The sequence below is a fragment of the Myotis davidii genome, unplaced genomic scaffold (assembly GCF_000327345.1).
Source record: "Myotis davidii unplaced genomic scaffold, ASM32734v1 scaffold268, whole genome shotgun sequence".
Taxonomy (NCBI): domain Eukaryota; kingdom Metazoa; phylum Chordata; class Mammalia; order Chiroptera; family Vespertilionidae; genus Myotis; species Myotis davidii.
The window spans coordinates 5,598,541-5,607,782 of record NW_006383015.1 but is presented as its reverse complement, the minus strand read 5'-3'; positions in this window follow the sequence as shown (position 1 = coordinate 5,607,782).

Here is a 9,242-nt window from a genome sequence, read left to right as displayed (position 1 = left end):
GGATGGGTGACTAGGACTTAAGTGATAAATGCACTCTAACATTCAAATCTCCTGGAGCTTCTGGATCCCTTCCTCTAGTGTATTCAAGGCAGTGTTGACATTTTGTCTTATTTATTATAGGCTACCTTTTGGTTCACGCTTCAGCCAATCAATCACACTGCAACATTAAATTCAGAATATCTGCATAGTAGGGCCCTGTCAATAAATTTCACACTGTTAATATCCATTTTCACCCCCCACCCGATTTATGTCTGTATAAATTAGAAAAAGTACGTAGTTCTTTTTTAGAATGTAGCTCACCTCCTCATGAGTCACAATTTGCATATAACCTTTTTAGGCCTGCGGGGACATGAGTCTTCTTTAGGTTTAGAAGCAAAGTGGGGTGGTGGGGGAGGGTCCTGAGGTGAACTTGAGTGTCTTTCAAGACAGTGTCTCAGGGAGACCATCTCAGTTTCCTCAGGCAAATAAGGCTTAGTGACCTCAGATGGGTGTTGAGTGGCTGCTTCTACCAGCAAAGAAGTCTAACAGAATTTAGGGTTCAGTGTCCTCAGAATCTTCCTTTATGTCCCTGTTCTAATTTTCAGGGTCTCATCATTTCTTCCCATCTATGCCCGCATGTAAACAGCAGACACCCTGTGAGATGGGGACTTCGATTCGTGTTGTAATTCTTCCACAGAATGAGATTTGGGTTTAGTCATCAGGATCTCAGTCCTGCAGCTGCAGGAGCTAAGGGTTCCTTTCAGGATGGACAGAGCAATGCAGGTCATTCCTGAAGTGCGTCAGCTGAGAATGGGAATACCTGAGCTGAGTCTTTCCTCTTCTCCATTTGCCCAGCAACTGGCCAATTTCATTATGCTCATTAGTTTGGCAAAAATTTTCTAAGGTATCAAATACATGGTCACCAAGAACCTTGTACCTTATAAGTATTGATTAGCAGTGGTGATAGCTTCTATATCTCTATTGCCATGTCACACTATGAACTATCAGTACTCCCTTTGCAACTAGAAATAAAGCCAGTATTGCCTTTAACTCTAATCAGAGCAGAACCAATTCCAGAAACCGCAGACCCAGTTCAAAAAACTCACTATTCAGATTCTGTTTCTATAGAATTATTCTCAGTACCAAAATCTGTGTTAATCAGGGTTTTCCAGAGAAACAGAAGCAATAGGATGTATATATATATATCATATATATACACTTATCTATCTATCATCTATCTATCTATCATCTATCTATCCATCTATCATTTATCTATCTACCCATCTATCATCTATCTACTCATATCTATCATCTATCTATCTATCATCTATCTATATCATCTGTCTATCATCTATCTATTGAGAGATTTTATGGAATTGGTTCACCTAGTTGTGGGGGCTAGTAAGTCTGAGATTTACCATTCGGGCCAGTAGGCTGGAAATTTTGACAAGAGTTGAGATTGTAGTCTTGTGTCCAAAAGTAATATAGGGGCACAATTCTCTTCACCGGACCTCAGTCTTTTAAAATATCTAACTGACTGGATGAGATTCACCCACATTCTGAAGGGAAATCTGCTTTATTCAAAGTCTATTGGTTTAAAAGGTAATCACATCTTAAAAAACACATCTAGATTGGTGTTTAACCGAATAACTTGGCATGATAGCCTAGCCAAATTGACACATAAATTTTGCCATCTCAGCATTGTGACAATAATGTGAACATAATATAATCTATCGAAAGGTTTGGTTTAGCCCATAGTAAACATTCATCCAAAGTTACTATTAATAATTACTCTTCATTTAATACATGCTAAGTGCTGTGTTCAGTTTTCACATGTGTTTTCTCACTTAATACTTACCACACACTGTGAAGTATGTACCACTATTCCTATTTTACTGATTAACTCAGAAACTGGCACAAGGGACTTACAACCATTAATACAAAACTGCTCAACTTGTCGTGAGTTAGTGAATGCAGTCAATACGTTATATTTTTGCACCCAAATTCTCCATTTTTTCTCCAGTAATCAAAGCACTGTCAATTTTATTGTTGGACTGCTGTTAACTGACTTCCAGTTCCAAGGTCGGATATTGTCATCGACTTATCTAGTTATGCATATCCCTGGCTTCAGTGATGGTTTAGGGTGGGCAGAGGATTCAGTCAGAGTTAGAGTGACAGGGAGAAAAATCATATTCGTTTTGCTGGGCCTGCTCAGAGAGTAAGAGGAGGGCTGAGGGATATTGGTTGAGGCCTTTGCACCTGGAGAGGCCATGCTGCCTGAGAGTGAGCACCACAAGGGAAGAGATATAACTGACAGGTAGAACATGAGGAGATCCTGACAATATTTCCTAACCTTTCATGACAGCACAGTTCTCAGGGACCTCAATGTCGTAAGCCATTAAATCAATAAGCTTTTTTTTAAACTTGGATTGTGGTGTTTATGTCTTAAATAATGCTGGCATTAAAGTCTCCTTTCCCTTCACTGCCAGCGCACTTGCTCTCTGGCATCACAAAATAAGACAGGGCATTGGGTACAGGAGGAGCAGTGTGCCCTGGAAGTGCTGTCTATAGAGAATGTCAACGATAATGACAGAGATGAGAGCTGAGTCTACTTACTTTTCATTATCACCATGAGTCGGGAATTCTTAATAATGTCAGTGATAAAATACACCTTCCTAAAAAAATATTTTGTTGGTCTATATTTCAAATAATTCTTCTAATCACTTTTGAGTTTTAATACTATGTATGTAAATACAGTTGACTCAAGCAGTGCAGTCTCAGATACACATTTTCATTTTAAGAATAAACTGAAGAGGTTTTCAATAGATTCAGAATCAGCTGGGCCTGATTTTAAACTGTTCTCTCCAGTCACTCTGCTGTTTCAATGTGAAACACAAATCTCCAGAATGACAGAATGACAGATTTGAAGCAACTCAAGTTCTTTTTTTACAATCACTGTGCTTTCATAATTTATTTCAAATCTCCTACTTAAATGGAGGAATGTGTGATATCACGTGGGTTGAAGACAAGAACAGTGAGTGCTCCATGCAGATGGAGACATTTCTGACCCTTTACAAATATACCAGGAGCTCTCCAAATTAACTTCCATTAAAACATGGCAATTATTAAAGAATTTATTACCAAAAAACAGCTAATGTGTATTACTGGATAGAATTTTGTCATATAGAGAAGGGGCAGGCCTTGGGTGTCAATTACTCTAAATATAGTACTTCCGTATGGATCACCAGTTGGGCATTCTCACATACTATTTTATCTTGAAATAGATTTTTCAACCCTAAGGACAGGAAGAAGGCTTGCATTTATCTTTATCCCTTTGGTGGTCTTATACAAGAGGTCCTCGTAAGTAGTTGTTTGGGGTGAGTGTGTGTATGAGACTGATGATGGGGGTGTATGGTGACAGCACTAATATTGAATGAGTCCCAATGATATCACAGGTGCTTTACAAGTTAAAGATAAAACTTAGCCCTGATTGGTCATAGATTGCTGAGCTAGACATATGGGTTTGGCTGCCATCCTACGCTATGTAACCATCTTCAGGCGCTTACTAGCCCTTACTGCAGGAGGGGCCCACGTAGCCAGGTTTTAATCACATGGATTCAGAATCCAAGCTGAGAATAACAGGTTTTCTTTCTCTAAAGAACTGACATTTTCTTAAGAGAAACACAGGCTGAATAAGCTTGGAGACTTAAATGTTAGTGAATTGAGAATTCAACATTAGCATCATGGCAATGCAAAACCAATCATTACCAAATGTTTGAAGGAGCAAAAGTTATTCTCTGTTAGAGATAGTTGGAAGACTAAAGAATGGATCAGGTTTATTGCAGAGTTGAAGAGAGAGAGAGGAGAACTGAATAGGACATTTCGGTTCCTATGCCAGCTGTATGCTCCTGGCAGGTGGGGTCAGTACAATTCTCCTGATTCCTTAGAAAAAATTCCTTTTTATTTAATTCAGTGTGATTGGGTTTCAGACCTTTGCTCAAGTCACTTCCTTGCCTTTCCCCTGAACCGTTTCATGTAGATTTTATTTATCTTTTAAAAAAGAACATACGTTTTAGGAGCCTTAGATCCTTGCCTTTGTGATAACTCTGCATGTAAATGAACCTAAAAAAGATTTCAGAATAAAACTAAATATTTGCTTAAACTCTTACTTGTCCTGTGACTATAATCATTTCTTCATACTGACTATATCATAGTTCTTAAATATTTTAGGAAGAGATTCTCTTTAAAACTCTAGTGAAATCTATGACCACTCTTTTCAGAAAAATTCATATTATATACACATGCATTCACGCACACAGGTACCAACACACAAAACTCTGCATATAATTTCAGGGGTCTTACAAATTCTAGGAAACCTAATAAACTGTAGTAGGCCAGGTTACAAATCTCAATTTTTAAAGTATAACTATTTCTGTGAAGATGTTGATATTAATATATTAATAATTCATCATCAGAGCTTTCTATTAAATATTTTGTAGATTAAAGAAATCTTCCTTAAACATAAAGATTTTTATAAGTTCTTTTTTCCATTTATAATTCTGAATTTTAAGGCATATAACTTCTTTAATACCAATATTATAGAACTCTAAGCGAGTGTGAGATTTAAATTGTTTATACTAACCTGATTATGAGGCTGCCTCACCATATGTCTGGTCCAGAGAATGCTGTTATATCAACCTTTCATATGAGAAAAGAAATCCACTTATTGAGGAGGGTTTTTAAATTTAATATTAAATAATTAAAATCCATCCTCACATAGACATCTTAAATTAAGATTGTTTACATGCTCTTTAATTAGATGCAATTAAGAAGCTCTCTCAAAGTGTTTCTGCCCAGAGGGAGCATTCGCTGCTTTGACAGAATGACTCTTAACATGGGAAGTTGCCTTGTTTGTAGTTTCCCTTGGAAGACACGATAGGTGCACTTTTGTTTTTGCCACAGGAGGAAACAGATGCTGAGAATTTTCATTAGACAAAGACAGATGAAATGGTCTGCCTGACAATCCTGGACAGTAAGAGGTCTTCTCTGCTCTGCTGTTCTTTCAAAACTCTTTTCTCATAGCGATACCTAAGCCAGATCTTGTCATTGCTTTGCTCAAACCCTTTCAATGTCTTCCCACCTCACCGAGTGTAAACCCACAGTACCTACCATTATCACTGCCCGGGAACTTCATTTCTTTAATATGACTTATTCCTTAATTCAAGCTATCTTTGTCCCTTCCAATTGTTACAAATACCAAGGCATACTGCATATCTTCACTGTTAATCATTAAGTTCTTAATATCAGGTTGACATCAGGTTTTGGTCAGCATCAAACTGTCTTAAGACTAAAAGCCTCAGTTTCCTGAAACTAAAGATAACATCTGGACCTCAGTTGTGTTTCATTGGCAGGCCTGTGAAAGCAAAGTGACCAATGAACACACCTGCATGGAACTGGACAGAAAGACACCATGGCTGACCTCAGGACCTGACACAATGACCAGCTACTCCCTACCCTGGCCCCAGCCAACCAACAGAGCCCACAACCCCAACTCCATTACTCACCATGATTAATAATTTTCCAGTACATAACCTCCCTCTGTCATCAGAGAGCCAGGTTCTAGAGAGCTAGCTCACCTTTTTCTCCAGGCTTAGTCGCATTTCCTTAAATTAGCCTTTGCTTTCTTTGCTGCAAACTCCTGTTCACATTTTAATGGCCTTTGATGCATGCAGGCAAATAAACAATCCTCCTTCAGTTAGGTATCACCCTGCTGGCCAGGCCCTAGTATTGTGTGGGATCATTCTCCTCCATCCCCAACTTGCACCACTTTTTGTTGCTCTATCTCCTAATCCTTTTTCTCTGGTTCTGGCTTACTTGGTTCAAGACACATGTCTGTCTAAAATGGTCCCTGAATATTCACCTGGGTTCCTTCATCTCTGTTCAATATTTGCTCACGTGCCAGCCTTCAGTGGGTCCCTTCCCTGTTACCTTCCTTATCCCTTCTAGATCTTCTCCTCTTTAAGCCTGCATTCTGTATGCCACTTCCCTACTTTAGGTTTTGCCATGATAATGATTACCATTTGACATATTCCATATTGTATTTGTCTAGTCAGTTTATCTTTTTTTTTTTTTCTGGTAAGGTATAAATTCTAAGAAGGCAAAGGTTGTGACTAGTTTGCCCCACTGTCCCACCTCCAAATAGATGATCCAAGTAGATGTTCAGTGAATTTAATGCATGAATGAATTAGTGCGTAGATGAATGAATGGAAAGGGCCTAATGGGATTTTCTGCTTAAATTAATTACAGTTTTTTAGTTTGTTAAATTTTTACTTTTTAAATGATATATTTTATTTCTTGGGAGCTTGATCTGGTCTGTGGCTGATTAACTGCAAAGGAAACCTACTTCCCTCAAATACAATGGTGAATTTACTAGTAAGGTTGCTTTAGGTCATTGTGGCTGAACGGCCTTGGGCTAAAGTAGGAACTTCAGGATTTTGTTACAATAGTTTCTGTAAACAATTATTTACATTTAAACAATAAGATCATTTAATATGGCCCCACTGTTTACAACAGTGTAAATTAAATTCAGGAAAAAAACCAATACATTTGAAGAAGTGATTAGAAATCATAAGACAAAAATATCAAGTTTTAGAATGACCTTGGTAAAGAAAATGGGCCTTAGACAAGTCTTACTCCTTTTTTGATCTGATCAGTAATCATTAAAAGTTCAAACTGAAAGTGGATGAACTAGAAAATAAAAGTAAGTAAACTTTTATTCATGTTTAGCAAAATCTCAAGAGACTTGGTTATGGAAGGGCTGCAATATGTTCTGACTTCTGGATGATGAGTTCTTACATCAGAGAAGAGAAGCTCTACTTTGTTGTTAGGAATTGTTCTGTGTTGGAACAATGTAAGAGGCAAAGGATGCACAAGTTTTCAAAAACAGACCTTTTTGCTATAAAAATTACTCTCGGGCTAATCCTTTTTTAACTACAGTGTGCAATGAATGCTGGGAGAAACTCCAGAGGGATTCAGAGCTCTAAATTTGAACCATAGTTTGTTGGGTATAAAACATCTGCATCTCTTGCTCAGGGTCCAAATTACCAGGCACCTAGAATTGGATCATATTCATAGACATTCTTTGGATTATAATGATTCTGTTATTATACCCAAAAACTTAGAACATGAGGTCTGGAAAATACATTGGAAGTACAGCTGTATGTTATTAGACATATGAGACGTAAGCCACGCTTCTGGCAGGTACTGTCAGTGGGTCAGATTGGGTCATTCTGCAGTTTTAGTAAGGGACTAAGTTCACCTACAGTCAAATGTATGTCTCAAGAGTGGCAATTTCAGCAATGAATTTTCCTTGAAAAGATAGGGAATTGAGTAGTCACTACCTGGGCAACCCTGGCAACTGCAGGGTAAGTTAAATGACCTTGTGGAATTTAATGTAAAATCAAATGAGAAGAGAGATTTGCTTAGTTTGACTTTGCAATATATTTAATTTCTCTGTTCAGTTTTACACTCCAGGGATTTGTGAAGCTATATCACCATCATAATCTGTTGGTGATTATTCACATAAATGAGTTTATAGATCCTGCAAGGACAAGCATTATATTTGTTTTCTACAAGCAAATATTATCAAAATTACTGGCATGTAAAAAATTGAGATCAGTGGTTAAACTGGCAAGACATTAAAATAAATTCTCTTTCCACCTTGTAAAATACAAATGGCAGATTATTAGGTCATTTAAATAAAGGGACTGTTCTGATTTGTCAACACATCTCATGATTTAGAATATTTAGGAATAAACACATGATGTTCCAAATTTTAAATGAATGTGAAAGAAAAATAATTCTTTCACTAATGTCAGTTTTTTTGTTTGTTTATGTGCTTTTGGTGGGGGCTGGAATATTCAGTCTGTTTGAATCTATTTTTCCAGAGTAGTGGTATGTTTCATTTGAATATTTAGCTTGTGGTTTTAGCTATTCCTTCAAGCTTATATCACACTAGCTGCCCTCTTGTCATAGGTAATCGTTATTGTTAATACTCATTTTGGAATATATACCACTGAAGGCAACAAAGTTTCAATTATAGAAGGTAAATAAATCTCAGAATAAAAAAAAAAGAAGAAAAGGAGAAGCTGGGAGCTTCTGTCACCGGAGGGCTTGGCCAGACTGAAAACGTCCCTCAGCCCCTCACCCAGACTGGCCAAACACCCCAGTGGGGACCCCCACCCTAAAGGGGGCTTGGCAAGCCTGAAAACAGCCATCAGCCCCTCACCCAGGCTGGCCAGACACCCCAGTGGGAATGTCACACTGACCACCAGGGGGCAGATGCTCAATGCAGGACCTGCCCTCTGGTGGTCAGTGTGCTCTGACAGGGGGAGTTCTGCTCAACGACAAGCCAGGCTGATGGCTGCCAGTACAGCGGTGGTGATGGGAGCCTCTCCCGCCTCCTCAGCAGCACTAAGGATGTCAGACTGCAGCTTAGGCCTGCTCTCCACTGGCAAATGGACATCCCCCGAGGGCTCCCGGGCTGCCAGAGGGATGTCTGATTGCCAGCTTAGGCCCAATCCCCCAGGAGCGGGCCTAAACCAGCAGGTGGTCATCCTCCAAAGGGTCCCAGACTGCGAGAGAGCACAGGCAGGGCTGAGGGATCCCCCCCACCCCCCGAGTGCACAAAATTTTGTGCTCCAGGCCTCTAGCAGTTTTATAAAATTAGATGTTACCAAAATTTTTTTAAAAATAATTTTATTAATGAATCCATAAATACTCAATATTCCCATGTGGCCCAGATGAAGTTTAGAACATGAGGCTAACCCCCATGTGGTTATGTGAGGAATTTCCTGAAGAGAAACATTCTTTATGATAAGTCCTAGATTTAAGCTATTATTATTTATGGGCAATAATAACAAGGATCATTTTGCAGTGAAGAAGGGTAAGTGCTACCCTTCAGGAATGATTCTCTTTCCTAAAGGAATCATCAGGTAGTCTTTTCGTTAGGTGGTTGGTGTTATAAGTAGATAATTGCTAAGCTACCTTAAATTATCCAAGCCCAACCCATGTGACTAAGTGTTTGAGCATCAACCTATGAACCAGGAGGTCACGGTTGGATTCCAGATCAGGGTATATGCCAAAGTTTCGGGCTTAATCCCCAATGGAGTTTGCGCCTCAGTGAGGGCCATGCAGGAGGCAGCTGATCAATGATTCTTATCATTGATGTTTCTCTCTCCCTCTTCCTTTCTCTTACTGAAATC